This window comes from Phocoena phocoena, chromosome 14, assembly GCF_963924675.1.
Source record: "Phocoena phocoena chromosome 14, mPhoPho1.1, whole genome shotgun sequence".
Taxonomy (NCBI): Eukaryota; Metazoa; Chordata; class Mammalia; order Artiodactyla; family Phocoenidae; genus Phocoena; species Phocoena phocoena.
Genome location: NC_089232.1, coordinates 29,990,248 through 30,006,868, shown reverse-complemented (window position 1 = coordinate 30,006,868; position 16,621 = coordinate 29,990,248). Strand labels below are relative to the sequence as shown.

Sequence of the window (16,621 nt, the reverse complement as noted above, 5' to 3'; positions counted from 1 at the left end):
CCAGCTTGCAGACTGATGGCCCTGTTGACTGTGGGTAGGGTGACCTGGGAGACACAGCCTGAGAGCGCTCAGCGCCGGAACCTTGAATGTCAGGGCGGGGCTTCAGCCGGTCCCTGCTAGGCCTGATGGGGGTGCAGCTGTGTGAGGGGCCGGCAGGGGTGGGTTCATGCTCTTGGTGCCATTCGCTGAGGTCTGGACCTGAGGATCGGGCATGGGCTTGCTGTTTTGTGACCTGCTGACAGTAGAGCCTTTGTTTGGGAACTGGGTCAGCTGGTGTCTGGGGCCCGGCTGTGTTTCCCTGGCAGGGCGAGAGTGGGAGAGGGAAGGAGGGAGGATTCAGAGACCTGGGGAAGGCCGACAGGGGTCTCAGCCTCCCAGACATCTGGAAAGTTTGAAATCTTAAAAAGCTTGGAAGAAAAACGCAGCCACCACGGTCTCTGTGTCTCTGCTGGCTGTGGGTGCAGCGCGTGATACGTGTGCGGAGGATGGAGGCGCTTCCACTGGGCCCTCCCAAGGTAGGGCTAAAAGGTGTGGGTCCAGGGCGTCTTGGGTCCATCTTGTCCAGCCTGGACCTCAGCAGCCCCCGCCTGCACAGGGTGCAGGTTCCTGCAGGGGCAGGAACTCATTCACACTGTTACCCCAGCACAGGTGTTTCATGGAAAAAAGGCAGCTTCTGACAAGCATGAACGGTTGACCTACAGGTGAGGGAGGAGCAATGCTGGACTCTGGGTGGTCCTGGAAGGCTTCCTGGAGGAGGGCCACACAGACTGACTCGGAGGCCAGGGTTGGCTTTAGAGAGGAGAGGAAGGGAGGGCCTTCCACTGTTTGGGCATGGAGGGCAGCAGGCTAAGGCCTTACGTGTGGGATTCAGTCACGTGACTTGTGTAGCCCAGTGAGAAGGGAGCAATGGGGCCAGGTTGGGAGGGGGCCTCTGACACCAGGCTGAGGATAATAATAGCAAACCCACAACAGCTGATGTTTACCAAGAGCTTAGCCAAGTGTCTGGCCCTGTGCTGAGTCTTTATATAAAAGATCTTTTTTAATCGTTAGGTGTTACTATTAGACTTGTCATTATTACGGAGGGAAACTGAGGCTCCAGGAGATTAATTTCCTCGAAGGCTACTGATGGCAGAGCTGTGATTGAAGGGCAGGTCTGCAACATGGTCAGAATCACGGAGCCCCTGCACCTCTCAGAGGCTCCCGGAAGCGCCAGGCAGGTGCTGGGCCCTTCTGGAGAGAGCGTAGCAAGGCAAAGGCATGCAGAGGGAACACATGTTTCACGTTCATGATCACATTCAGTACTTTTCAGGCCCTGTGGGGAGATTTCTAAGACCATGAAGGCAGCAGGGGATGAGAACATATTTTTGATCAACTCAAGGGCCAGGCTAGACCTCGGGGTGATAGCAGGCCAGTGCCACACATGGGCCGGCCTGGCTCCGTGGGTTGGAGATCACAGCAGGGGCAGGCTGTCTCGCACATTGGAGCCCTCTCGTTGGCCCCTGTGGATGTCCTCTGGCTCCTGGGGGCAAGTCAGCTCCCTGAACACCAGTTTCCCACATGACCAGGTAGGTCACTTGAGAGGGCAGTGTGCTGGAAATCAGTTCCTCACACAGCAATTTGCAGAAGAACTAATTCACAAAGCTTCCCGATTCACCAGAAACTTCTTTCTGATAACTACTTGAATGTAATTTTTGAGTTTTTCAAACATTTATCTCAATTTTGCATTTCTAGCGATTAGAAATTAAATTTTAATTCAACTAACTTTGAACTTACATTCACAAACATCTGAAGAATTTCAGAAATAATAGAATTTTAGCTTTGCTATCGGAGCCTCGGAGCCAGTGGGGTATGCAGGCTGGAGAGCAGTTTGCTTGGATGGAAGATGCATGAGGGGAAACCCACTGGAGTAGCGGGAGGGAGGCAGGTACCCACAGGGTGCTTCTGTAAGGCCCTCATGGTTAGAGCGCACAGTACGTTCATGCTGCTCATGAAATGTGAGAAAAGAATCCCAGTTAAGGGCTTCCCTGGTGGCGCAGTGGTTGAGAGTCCGCCTGCCGATGCAGGGGACACGGGTTCGTGCCCCGGTCCGGGAAGATCCCACATGCCGCGGAGCGGCTGGGCCCGTGAGCCATGGCCGCTGAGCCTGCGCGTCCGGAGCCTGTGCTCCGCAACGGGAGAGGCCACAACAGTGAGAGACCTGCATACCACAAAACAAACAAACAAACAAACAAAAACAAACCAGTTAATTAAAAGTATTAAAAAGTCTAACACTGTAAAAGTAAGAAGCATTTCCAGGAAGTGGAAAGAGCAACGATGTGATATTTTACGTTCTAAAAGAGAAAAGGGAAAAAAAGTCAGTGAATTCAATTCAATGAACGCTTTACATAGAACACCTACTCACTACCCTCAAGTTGGCAGTGTCTGGTCAGGAAGCAAATAGGGAGATAACAGGTGTGACGGTGGCCGCTGCCATCTGACTGCCCTCAGTTTCAGTGAGATCCACGGGGTCGTCATGCAGCAGTTCCTTCCTTCCTGGCAGCCCTGGGTGGGCTGTGAGCCCACCTAGGGTCCTCCTGGGTCTTCTTCCGAGCGAGGTACAGCACAGCCCTCCACAGTCTCCCTCTGTCTCCTCCTCTCCGTCTTCTGAACCTCCATCCTCTGCCTCCACCTGTTTCTAGAGTCCCCTCAATGCCTCACTCATTCTTTACCGCCCCTCACTCACACCTCTGTCTCCACATGTCTGTGGTTTTGCTCCTTTTCCTTCCTGGTCCCTCTCCGTTTATTCCTTCTGTCCTCTGACTCTCCCCCACTTCCACTCTCTTCTCTTTCCCCAGGGCTTCTGGGATTTTTGATGTTTCTGTGTTTCCCCGACGACCGTTGGCAGTTTTGGGTGACCTCATTATGCCAGCCTGGTCTGTTGGCCTGGAGTGGGGTCTCGGAATCTCTCAGGAGGGGAAACTCAGGCTGGATACTGTCTCTGGGCCATTCTGCACCCCACCCATCCTGAAGCAACTGCAGGGGTGGATCAACTCCATGCCGATAAAATCAGGTTTCAAATGCACATAAGAGGAAACTTCACTCCTCTGGATGGGAGACACTCGTGCAAACCCAGCTAGGCTGGGTCCTGGACTCAGTTGAGTGTCCTAGGCTTCACTCAACAACTTCCTGCTTACTCTGGGCTTCTCAGAAGGATGCTGGAGGGGAAGATGACCCTGATCCCTGACCAGCTAAGTTTGACCCCTGGGATGTTCAGCTGAGAAATTCCCAATCCAGGCTATGAGACGCAAGCGCATCATCGGCAGCTTTGACATAACATGCCAGTGCCTGGCCCCGCCTGCAAGTTCTCACTTAATTGATTGGGAGCGGGGCCTGTGCATCATTACGAACTCCCAGGCGTTAGGGAGTGAGAACCAGTCGTCTGCACTCCAGACCAGTGCTGCCTGGTAGAACTTTCTGAGATGATGGAACCATTCCGTGTTGGCTAGTGTAATTGAGGAACTGTATCTTAAGTTTTATTTAATTTTAATTAATTTAAATTTGAATAGCTCATGGGCGTGCATAGTGGCGGCTTACTGTGTCGGACAGCGCAGCTCTAGATTTTTAGAACGGTGCTCCAGCCCTGGGTGCATCTTAGAATGGCCTGGGAGCTTTACAATAGATCAGTGTCTAGGCACAAACTGATTAAAGGAGAAGCTGGAGTCGGGTGCAGGCGGCAGCACTTCCTGAAACTGCCCAGGGGAGACCAGTGTGCACCAGGGCATGAGAGCAATGCTGGCACTTCTGCAAGGAATGGCTCTCAATTATTTCATGGATTAACTAAGAAATAAATATAATTCTTGCCATAGTTTCTGGATGTGGTTATTGGTAGAAATGATTACCATGCAATAATTATGGGCAAAACGGCACATGGTAAAATTGTTAAGGAAATGAAAAACTGACTGAAGAATCCTGTTGGTAACTGTAAACACTGACCTGAGAGAATCAGACTTAACAGAACTAATTCCACAAAAGAAAACTCAAGAATGGAAGAGAGCTATATTGGATAAAGCTTGATATGAATCGAAAAATGAAAAAACAAACAAACAAAACCCCCCCACAAGAAAACTTTGCACCAAACCTGTGTTGGGAAATTTAAACAGAAAATAATTGTTACTAATGACAATAATTTTGGTAAAATAAAAATGAAGATTAAAAAAAGAAAAGAGTTTAATTACACTGTATAGAAAATACCTCAACAAATTAAATGGGCTTAATTTAATTTGTTCTGAAAAATGCCTTTCCAGTAGAAATTAATTAATGTAGGTGTATTTTTTTTTAATTTAAATGTTTGGTAGATGTAAATATGGGAGCAAAAGTCTCCATGGGGTCAAAATGTCCATCTGTCAAAACACCAGGGTTACGGAATTCCCTGGCCATCCAGTGGTTAGGACTCTGCGCTTTCACTGCAGAGGGTCCGGTTTGATCCCAGGTCGGGGAACTAAGATCCTACAAGCCTAACGGTCCAGCCAGAAAAACCCCCAAAAAACGAAGCAAAAAAACCACCAGGGTTAAAATGATACTCACCTTGACCACCATAATTCACTGGCCCCAGCCCTAGCCAGGCCCAGGGTAGGGTGGCCAGATTCAATAGAGAAACATATAGGACACTCAGTTAAGTTTGAATGTCCCAAATGTTGCATGAGACATATTTATATTAAGAGATTACCCATTGTTTATCTGAAAGGTAAACTTAACAGGGAATCCTGTACTTGATCTGGCAACTCTATTCCAGGGTGGCTGTCCCCCCGCCCCCCCTTCAATCAAGAAGTACAGAAGGAGACCCAGATTTGCACCAAGAATCGGCTAGAAGGCACGCTACTGCCTTTAAAGAAGCGGTCCCTTAGGCTCTCACAATAGCATTTTCTTTAGAAGAGTGTGATTCACTCCCAACCTTTCAGCGATCTGGTGACTCTATAAAGTGGGGCCTTGAGGGCTCTCTCAGCCGTACACAGAGCCTGGCCTGCCTTCACCTGCCCTGCGATCTGGGTTGTCAGTATGGTGTCTGCCACTGACGGGGGCCCCGGAGGCAGCTCGGGTACCTTCCCGGGCACCGTTGCTCCCTGTCCTTCCTCCTCAGCTGCTCCTCCTCTCACCCCGACGTCAGCCCCGTGAGCTGGTCACGGAATGAGCTGGAATGGATATGGACTTTGGGAAGAGCTAGGGTCCAGACTCAACAGCCCTGTGGCCTTGGGCAGGTCCTCAGCTCAGCTTCCTGAGCCTGTTTCCTCCTCCTTAGGGAGTATTAAATCAAGTGCAAAAGCACATCTCAGGGACCTGCCACAGAGGGCTGCTCCCTAAATGGCAGTTCCCTTCGGCACATCCCCTTTTCCGTAGCTTCCCTGTGCTGCCCTCCAACTGCCCCAGTTGCTTGAGTCCCACTGACCCCAGCCCTATCCCATCAAAGGATGCTCTCAGCCAGATGTGGTTTGAAAACGGACTCACTCATTCATACTGAAGTGTTGGTGGCAGCCTGTGGCTTAACGTTTTGCTCCTTCTCTTAGGAATGTAGGCGATGGTGCTTTATTTCCCAGACTCCGCTTAGACCAAAAATGAAAGCGCTAACGGTGAGCCTTTCGGCACCGCGATAGGCTGTGAGGAGATGTTTTGGGAACGGTGGGTCTTCCTGACGTAGGTGACCATCTCCTGTAGGGCTGTTGCTGACCCTGGAGTAGGTCTTGGTGCCCCCAGGGTGGAGGTAGGGCTTGTCCTGGTGTCTCCGGGGACAACGGGCTTAATCTATTGAGGGAAAGCAGGGGTTGCTAGGAAGGAGCTGAACATGAGTCTGTCACGTGCAAGAATGTAAGGAAGGTCGGGGCGCAGATCTGGCCAGTGGGTGCCTTTGACTCACACCTGGAATGAGTTGATGTGGCCAAGGGGTTCCATCCTGGCAGGGGCAGGTGGTCTTGGTCCCCCAGGTTGTCTACATAGCTGAGCAGGGCAGTGGTGGTGGCTGGCATGAGAGTGAAGGTCAAAGGCTACTCTCGGGAGCCCCACTTTCAGCAGTGGGTCTCATCCTGGCACTGCCTTGACCTGGACCTTTCTGAAAGGCAATCACAGTACCTACAGTGCAGAGTTGTTGTATAATGCGTACGTGTCAAACGCCTACCCTGTGCTTGGCACATTGAAGGTGTCCAGTACATGGGGACTGTTGGTTGTAGCAGGATCTATACAGATGCACATACAGAAACCACACCAGTATGTGAACATTGCAGCAAGTGCATGCCCCGTCTGGACACGTGCTGTACCTGAATATGAATACATTCTTTTTTATTTGAAAAAACACCCCACAAGAGTATAAAAATTATCAATGTTTTTATAAGCAGAAGTAAGCTCCAGGATTTCCCTGGTGGTCCATTGGTTAAGACTGTGCTTCCACTGCAGGGGCCATGGGTTCGATCCCTGGTTGGGGAACTAAGATCCCGCATGCCACATGGCACAGCCAAAAAAAATAAAGTAAAATAATAAGCGTAAGTAAGTAAGCTCCATTTTTAAAAGTTTATAAAGGAAAAAATGCATGTTCTCCAATCCGCTCCTTCCCTTCCCTCCAGTGGTGTCCACTGTTGACCGTATATAGCTTCCTCAACTTTCCCTAAGTGTCTGCAAGCATCTGTTTATATACGAGTGTATTCATTTACTTACACAAAAATGAGTCACGCCATGTATATTGGTCCCCATGTGGCTTTTTGTCATTTTATCACGAACCGTTTTCCCAAGTCAGTGGATATCGGTCAACCCCATTTTCAGTAGTTGTGTTGTATTCCACGGTGTGAGTGCACCATAATTTATCCCACTGTAACCTTATTGACTGGTATTTAGTTTCTTTCTAGTTTCTTTCCTGGCCTTCCACTGAACATCTTTATCCAAACGTTTTTATGTTCTTATACTATTTTTCCTTTAGGATAGGTCCTTAGAAATGGGATAACATTTTCATCAATTCTGCCAAATTGCTTTTCAGAAAAGGTGTCCTGAGTTACGTCTACCGACAGTGTAAAAAAAGTGCCCGTCAATGTTTTATTTTTGCTAGTGCCATGGGGGAAAAAAGGTATCTTATAATTTGTGTTTCCTTAATTGCTTGTAAAGTTGAGCATCCTTCCATGTGTTTATTGCCCATTTGTATTTCTTCTTCTGTCAGTTGCCTATCTTAATCCTTTGAGGTGCTTGTTTTATTCTAACTAATTCATGGTAGTTTGTACGTTTGGGATCTTGTTAGGAATATTGACCCTCGGTCTGTTTTAAGTATGGATGGTATTTTCTCTCTGCTTGTCGTCTATTGGTTGCTTTGTCCTGGTGTCATTCTTACACAGGAATGGATGTTCACCCAAATATGCCTGTGCACGTAGACGTTTAAAAAGGCAGAGAGGCAGTTTGCTGTTGTTAGAAGTTGGGGAAAGTAGGCCTATGTTCAGCCTCCAGGTTTCAGCAAGCCAGTTGGCAAGCCTCCGGAATCCTTGGGGGGCAGTTTTGAGGCAGGAATACTTACAGTCCACCATCCCATTGTTCTCAGCATCCTCGGAAGCATTGACCATATCCTTATTTTCCAAGGATTTTTATAACTATATTTTGTCCTGGATCCTATCCAGGACATCCCTGTGTTTCGGAATAGTTTTTCTTTTGTCTTTCTCTGGATTGAAGTGGAAAACTATTTAGAGTTACCCTTGGGCAGCCCCTGGAGGATCAGATACTGGCAGGAAGTCTGCCAGAGGCCAGGCGGGCTGGGGTTGTGTGCCTGTGTGTGTGTGTGTGTGTGTGTGTGTGTGTGTGTGTGTGTGTCCTGCCAGGTCAGGGGCTATCTGATTTTCCTGTTGTGCTGACTCACTGAATCTAACGAGGAAGGTGCGGCTGAGTCAGTGATGAATGGGTTTGAGTTGTAATACGTATATTTTTAGTTGACATGTCTTTTTCTTAGTTTAAAAGATAAAGAATGAGAAACGGACACATGGAGACCTTTCTAGAGCCTTTTTTGGGAAATAATTTCAAACTCATAGGAAAGTTTCAAAAGAACATCCACACACTTTACTTAGACTCATTTATTGGTAATGTTCTATTCCATTTGGTTTATAATATTCTCTCTCTCTCTCTCACTCTCTCCTCTCCCTCCGTCCTCCCTTTTTCTCTCTCTCCCATTTGAGGGTAAGTTATACTCATCATGGCCCTTTATCCTTAGATACTTCTGTGTATATTTCCAAAGAGCAGGGATTTTTTTTACATAATCACAGTAAGTTACCAACTTCAGTCAATTTCACATGGTTGCCTACTTTAATCTACTGTTTGTATTTTGATCCTATCAATTGACCAAGTTATGTCTTTTATAGCATTTCCCCCTCCCTTTCCCCCAGTACAGGATCCCCAGTATAGATACCCATAGTGAATTTCATCATCATATTTCCATAGCCTCCTTTACTTTGGGACATTTCCACAGTTATGACAATTTACATTTTTGAATAATACAATACCCCAATTAAAACAATAGAATATTCCTCATTTTGGGTTTGTCTGGTGTCTTTCTATCATGGTTATATTCATGATCAGATTCGGTTACTGACTCCTAGCTGGAATCCATCATAGGTGTGTTGTGTTTATCTCAGGATCTGGAGGTGCATGGTGTCCCTCGTTGGTGACGTTCACTTCAATCACCTGTCAAGGTGTTGTCTGATTTTTCCATTGTGTCTTTACTGTTCTTTTTTTCCTCCTTGACGTGTGTTAAGAGACACTTTAAGGCCCTGCCAATATCCTGCTCATCAAAATGTCCCCCTAGATTTAGCATCACAGGTGACTCTTGCTTGACTGATTCAGTCTTTACCATGAAGGTTGGGAACTGGTTTTCCATTGCCAGCACTCCCTTCACATTTACCAGTCTGGGCTGTGTAAGCCTTTCCTGCCGGAGGCCCTAGTGATGGTGCTTGTCTAACCCCGCTGCTGTCATGCCTGGACCCTACCCTGTGCCTGCACTGATCATCGGCCACCCACACTCTCACTGGAGCCTCCCCCCTTGGCAGGTATGTCATCCAGAGTTGAAAGACCTGTGAGAGTCTCCTCCATCCTTCAAGGACAGAGCTAGAGTCAGGAAGAAGCCTATTCAGGGCCTGGATTATAATGTTAGAAAGTCCTTCCTTCTGTTGAGCCACAGTCTCTCTCCCTGAGATTTTGAGGGTCTCATTTCTATTCTACCATCAGGAGTGACCAAAAATAAATCTTACCTCTTACATATATTATGACAGTCATGATCTAACGTGTCCCTCACTTCAATCTGGTGGGGTAGTATGTGCAGAGGACAGGAAGGTGGTGAGTGGGGTGACATTTACCAAGCACTGTCTGTGTCCCAGACACAGTTGGGGGTGTTAGGTATGTGAACTTGGATTTTACAAGAACCCTCTGAAGTGTGCACTATTCCTGTGAAGCTCCAACAGTGCAGGGGTGGTTGTCCATTTTGTGTAACCAGTATCCCCAATACCTACAATAATTAGGTGCTCACTACATATTTGTCAAATGAATAAATGACCTTTACAGATGAGAAAACAGGCCTCAGAAAGGTTATGTAACTTGTGCTCAGCCACAGAGCTGTCGCATGGCAGAGCTGAGGTTCCAGCCCAGGTAGGATGACTCGAGAGCTCTTTTTCTTCATCATTCTATGATAAAATTTATTTTTGGAAGATAGTTGAGAGGAAGAATGTTTTCAAAGTGTTGCTAGAGGTTGAAAGGTATAGTTTAAAAATGTTGGCACTGACTCAACATGTGAAGACCATGGTTGGCGTGTGTGACACCCAGGGTCTGCCACCTGGGGTGTCCCATGAACCAAGCAGGGCAAGAACTGTGTCCTGCCAGCCTTCCTGGGCCACCTTCCTTCCGGGTGTCTGGGGAGAGGGCTTGTCTTACACTCACTCATTGGTCAGTGTCAGTGTGAGCTGTACCCACTCCTCCCATCTAACTTCTCCCTAACACAGCTCCTAGCACCTGGGGATGTTGTCTTCTCTGGTCTGCTGCATCTCGGCTGCCTCACCTGTTCATTCTTCAGCTCATGGCACCATGGCATATGGGAAGGCCTGGGGTAATGGATGGAGGGTCTGCCACCCCCTGCAGGTGTGGAGGCCACTTGCAGTGGAAGAGCATCTCTCTTAGGTCCTTCAGCTATCCCTGCCACGGGCATGGCTGCCTCTCCCTGACTAGCTGGCTTCTCCTGGGGTCTCAGCCAGCTGCCCTGTTGCCAGACCTGTTCCGCACACTCGGCCCTTCCCTTCCTTCTTCTCCTCAGGGCCCAGACTTCAAGGCCACCCTCTGAAAGCTCCAAATGCATAGTGTAGACTACTAGACCTCTCGACCTCCTCTTCATAGAAGAGTGTAGCCCATCTACAGGGTGCAATTACTGAGCTCTTTAAAATGACCATTCACCCCTGATCTCCCCAACAAAGAACTAGCAGGCTTGTGTTTTAAAATGTAGGTTTTGTTATTATTCAGGTATGGTAAGCCAACAAATCAGGAGATGATTACCGTTGAAGGGATAGTTTGTTACAGCTCCTCAGAGGAGGGGGCATGCTGCACCATGGGGGCTACATGGGGAAGCACCAGGGTCAGTCAGGAGGCAGGGGGAGGGATGGGAAAGCATGGGCAAGAGCCTTTACTGTGGTTTCCTCATAAAAGAACAGGCAAGGCAGGGTAGGCGGGTTTAGGATTGGCTAGTTTGAATAATTTCAGCAGGCTCTGGAGGGCAGGGGCTATGTGAAGTTATGTGGTACCTGGCCCTGGGGTTTCAGTGCAGGGGAATGTTGGCTGAGTGTGAGTGCTCGATAGAGAAGGGGGTGGGGGTGTGGGCTCTGGATTGGTTGGTGTGCATATGAAAGGTGCAGTTGCAGGTGAGTCCTTTCTATCTCTAGGAATTGACTAGTCCTGGGAGGGGCAGCCCCTCCAAAGTGAGCAAAGCCCCAGATATCAAAACATCAAAATATTGAAAATAAAAAGGCATGATTAATACAGCTTGGAAATAGATTTTTTTTAAAAAAACCAGATCAGATTTATAGCCTGGGCTCTCTTTTCCATGGATGAAGCAAAGGGTCTTTTTGTGTCTTTCATGATGTGCTCATGGGGCTCTGAGGTGTGCCACTGGTCCAGGACGGGGTCTAAGGCAAGGCTCTTGGAGTCTGGCTCTGTCTGTTATTTGTGTGAAATCAGACAAGTCAAATGCCTTTCCGAGTCCCAATCTCCTCATCTGTAAGGTGGATTGAACTAATACCAGTACCTACCCCGCAGGGCTAGTGTCAGTTTAACCGCTGTGGCAGTTTAACCACTGAGTGTATATTAGACACTCTATACATGTAGAGTGTCTAATATACACTCAGTCAGGAGGCAGGTAGCTCTTAGTAGAATGTAAGTTCCATGAGGGCAGGCTCAGTGTTTTGTCTGATAGGCAAAATAGGTATTTGTTGAATTAATAAATTATAAAATTTAAAAAGAGTTTTTGTGCTTTGTTTTCAAATTTAATTTTTGAGTTAGTAAAAAAATTTAAGGAGTTATAAAAGCAGACTCTATTTTAAAAAATGCAGCAAAAGTTCTCCCTTTGTTTCCCCATCTGTGCAATTCTCATCTTTCTCCCATAGGTAACCATTGTTCTTTGTTTCTTCTGTATCACTCGTATTATTGATTAATCACCAGTATAAATTCTGACTTTCCTCTTTTTTACATAATAGGTAGTATATTTATTTATTATAATAGATTTTTTTGTATTGTGGTAAAATACACATAACAATTACTATCTTAACCATTTTTAAGTGTATATAGTTTAGTGGCATTAAATACATTTGCATTGTTTTATAACCATCACTACCATTCATCCCTGTAACTCTTTTCATTTGTAAAACTGAAGCTCTATACCTATTAAACAATAACTCCCCATTGTCCCCTCCCTCCAGCCTCTGGCAAACACCATTACACTTTCTATCTATCTGACCACTGTAAGTAATAGGTAGCATATTATACACACTTCTTTGAACATTGTTTTTTTACTTAACAATGCATCTTTAAAAAAAATCAATCAATATTTTAAAAATTGAAGTATAGTTGATTTACAATGTTGTGTTAATTTCTGCTGTACAGCAAAGCGATTCAGTTATACATATATACATTCTCTTTTTTTCAATATTCTTTTCCATTATGGTTTATCACAGGATATTGAATATAGTTCTCTGTGCTATACAGTAGGACCTTGTTTATCCATTCTATATATAAAAGCTTACATCTGCTAACCCCAACCTCCCACTCTACCCATCCCCCAACCCCCTCTGCCTTGGCAACCACCAGTCTATTCTCTATGTTCCTGATGCTGTTTCTGTTTCATAGATAGATTCATTTGTATCACAGTTTAGATTCCGCAGTAAGTGATATCATATGGTATTTGTCTTTCTCTTTCTGACTTACTTCACTTAGTATGATAATCTCTAGTTTCATCCATGTGGCTGCAGATGGCATTATGTCGTTCTTTTTTATGACTGAGTAGTATTCCATTGTATACATGTACCAAATCTTCTTTATCCATTCATCTGTTGATGGACATTTAGGTTGTTTCCGTGTCTTGGTTATTGTGAATAGTGCTGCTATGAACATAGGAATGCATGTATTTTTTTGAAATATAGTTTTGTCTGGATATATGCCCAGGAGTGGGATTGCTGGATCATATGGTAATTCTATTTTTAGTTTTCTGAGGAACCTCCATACTGTTTTCCACAAATTACATTCTGTAATCCACCAAATTACATTCCTACCAACAGTAGAGGAGGGGTCCCTTTTCTGCATACCCTCTCCGAATTTGTTACTTGGAGACTTTTTAATGATGGCCATTCTGACCAGTGTGAGGTGGTGCCTCATTGTAGTTTTGATTTGCATTTCTCTAATAATTAGCAATGTTGAGCAGCTTTTCATGTGCCCATTGGCCATTTGGGTGTCTTCTTTGGAGAAATGTCTATTTAGGTCTTCTGCCCATTTTTCAATTAGTTTTTTTGTTGTTGAGATGTTTGTACATTTTGGAAATGACCTTTTCGGTCACATCATTTGCAAATATTTTCTCCTATTCTGTAGGTTGTCTTTTCATTTTGTTTGTGGTTTCCTTTGCTGGGGAAAAGCTTGTGAGTTTGATTAGGTCCATTTATTTATTTATTTTTAATTTCTGTTGCCTTGGGAGACTGACCTAAGAAAACATTGGTACGGTTTACGTCAGAGAAAATTTTGTATGATCTCTTGTAGTAGTTTTATGGTGTCATGTCTTATGTTTAAGTCTTTAAGCCACTTTGAGTTTATTTTTGTGTAAGGTGAGAGGGTGTGTTCTAACTTCATTGATTTACATGTGGCTGTCCAACTTTCCCTGTACCACTTGCTGAAGAGACTGTCTTTTTCTCATTGTATAGTCTCGCCTACTTTGTCGAAGATTAATTGACCATAGGTATGTGGGTTTATTTCCGGGCTCACTATTCTTTTCCATTGATCCATATGCCTAACAATGTATGTTGAAGATTTTCCATACATTATAAATCTACAGTGTAACATTTCCATTATTTTTATAGTTGTATACTATTCTGTTGTATGTCTATACTTAACTTACCCGTTTTTTATGATGGACATTTGGGTTGCCTCTTGTGTTTTGATCTTACAGTGATGTAAAATGTCCAGATGTTTCCTTTTTTAATTAATTATTAAAATTTTTATTGGAGTATAGTTAATTTACAATGCTGTGTTAGTTTCAGGTGTACAGCAAAGCGGATCAGTTATACATATGCACATATCCACTCTTTTTTTAGATTCTTTTCCCATGTATGGCCCGATGTTTTAAAATAAAATTGTTTAGATTTCTCTGTGCTTTGTTAAAATCAACTTACTTGGCCACCTTAATTCGTACCCTCCCACTTAAGGCTTAGACTTGGAGGTCACCACCTCGCATTTCTGATAGGACAGCAACCTACTGGATGATGAATTTGGGAACCAACTCTTTTTCCATGAGGAAGGACGTATGCCTTGTCAACATGGAAGCAGCTTTGACCTTGCACTCCCTCTTCCATGCTTATTCCTGACCTGGCTTTCTGTCTTTGGGATGGCAGCAGCTCTTTCAGACCCCACACTTCTCTTGCCCTCACATTCCAGTGGCTTGGGAACACAGCACAGCCAAGAGGGACGACCAGGTCTGGGGAGACTGGGCAGCGCATTTTTCTATCAGTAGGCTGCCAAGGCCCACAGGGTTTCCTTCCAGCCCACCAGGCTCCACACACACTCAGAGCCCGCTCCCAGGCAGCCCGTGCAAGACCCCCTCAGGCCCGTCCTTGCCTCATTTGACTGCTACTGAATCCTGCCTGCCACACTGGGCCACTGGTTGGTACCCACCGAGTGTGCAGCATCCCTGATGTGCAGAAGGCCGGGGCGCCCTAGGGTCTGTGTCTTAGCCTTGGTCTCGGGATGGGATGGGTCTCCTCAAGGGTCTGGAGCCTCCCAGGTCCGAGCCCCCTGAATAACACCACATCTCCGTCCTCCGTGAAATGAATGAATGAAAAGGGGCCGTCAGGGTTTCCGATCGCGGTCCAGCCTCAGATCCGTCCCCCTTCCCTCCCTCCCTCCTCCTCCCCGCAGTTCGGCGGGGCTGCCCACACAGGGCAGGCTCTGCCTCTCTCGGACTCGGGAGCGTCCTCCCACAACCTGCTCCTTAGGCTTAGGGATAGGCAGCCTGCTTCCAGCCTTACCTCCCAGCGGAGTGGAGGCCTGTGAAGCCGCTTAGGCCCTCGGAAGGACTGACCTCAGGGCCTATGCAGGGCTGGCAAGTGGGGGTATTTCATGGCCCAGAAAGACGTCTAAGGGAGGAAATAACAGGCAATCCTGCTGGCCGCGGTCCCTCCCGCCCGGAGGTGCCTGGGCTGGCAGGGGTGGAGCCGGCGCTTCCTCTTGCATTTCCTCCCATTGTTCCCGCCCCGCTTCCGGGAATTCTCCCTGACGGGAGCCTGGGCGGGCGGGATGCCGGCTAGGTAGGAGAGCCGGCTGCACTCTGCGCCCTGATCCACCGCGCTCTGGCCGCAGCCTCCAGGGTCCGGAACCGGGGGCCCGCCGGCCAACTAGCTGCCTGCACTTCCAGGTCTGCCATCCCTCCGCTCCCCTGCCGGCCCTGCCTCCCGCCGCCCCAGACTGAAGCCTCAGAATTGCCAGGAGTTGCCGCTGGGAATCTGGGGGCCCAAGTCTGTCAACCGACAAATAACGCAGGAGGCTGCAAATAAGAAAATAGTTTATTTGGGATTTTAAGAATTGCAATTCGGGACACGCAAATTCGGGTACCTGTGAAAGTATTGGGAGAAAGAGGGGCTTATAAAGACAAAAAGCCAGGAGGTTGTTAAAAGTTGCCTGGCGAGAATTGTGATAGGATCTGAAAGTATTTGTGCTTAAAGAAGCACAGGTTGGGTACTTCCCTGGTGGCGCAGTGGTTGAGAGTCCGCCTGCCGATGCAGGGGACACGGGTTCGTGCCCCGGTCCGGGAAGATGCCGCGGAGCGTCTGGGCCTGTGAGCCATGGCGGCTGAGCCTGCGCGTCCGGAGCCTGTGCACCGCAACGGGAGAGGCCACAACAGTGAGAGGCCCGCGTACCGCATTAAAAAAAAAAAAAAAAAAGCCTGCCAATGCAGGGGACACGGGTTCGAGCCCTGGTCCGAGAAGATCCCACATGCCGCGGAGCAATTAAGCCTGTGCGCCTAACTACTGAGCCTGCGCTCTAGAGCCTGCGCATCACAACTACTGAAGCGCGTGTGGCACAACTACTGAAGTCCATGCACCTAGAGCCCGTGCTCCGCAACAAGAGAAGCCACCACAATGAGAAGCCCGCGCAACGCAAAGAAGAGTAGCCCCCGCTCACCGTTAACTAGAGAAAGCCCACGTGTAGCAACGAAGACCCAACGCAGACAAAAAAAAAAAAAAAAAAAAAGCACAGGTTGTTTTAGGGTAGGGGGTCTATAAGTAGATAGACTCTCCTAAGTTATTTTAGGGAAAGGGTACCTTCCGATAAATATCTGGAGTTTCGGGCAGATACTGATGGATGACTTCATCAGGTCAAAAGGTCAGATTCCATCCAGGCTGAGACATATAAGTCACACTTCATTAATGGCCTCCCAGCTCCATTTTATAGAGCTCTCTTACCAATCCCGACTCTATTTTGATTTTCCTTTCGCAAGTTCTAGAGCAGGATCCGCCATCAACCTGCTCAAGCAAGTCCCTCCATTCTGCTGCCCCAGTTTCACAGTGTCGCATTGTTACCCAGAAACTGGGTTTGCCTCTTGGTGGGAGTCGAGCCAAAAGACACAACCAAGTCAAAGACCAGGAGAAGGAAGGATTTATTACTTGCAGCAAGTAAAGTGAAATTTGGGGACCCTTCCCAAAGCAGTGTCTCCCCGGAACAGCAAAATTGGGGAAGTTTTAAGCTATGGGTATATGCATATTCGAGAAGGGGCTTGGGCAGTAGGCAGAGTCCAAGCTTTAATTGACTGAAGGCATGAAGGTCAGAAAAGGTCAACATCACCATCTCTTAGATTCCAGCTGATCTGGTGGTTGAGTGCCTGAGGGGGGATTTAAATTCTGAA

General features: G+C 47.1%; 1 protein-coding gene across 15 annotated transcripts in view; it reads left to right on the top strand.

The window, feature by feature from the left end:
- Positions 1-16,621, top strand: part of DYSF (dysferlin) — a 223,250-nt gene that overhangs the window by 25,768 nt on the left and 180,861 nt on the right. The window lies entirely within an intron of this gene.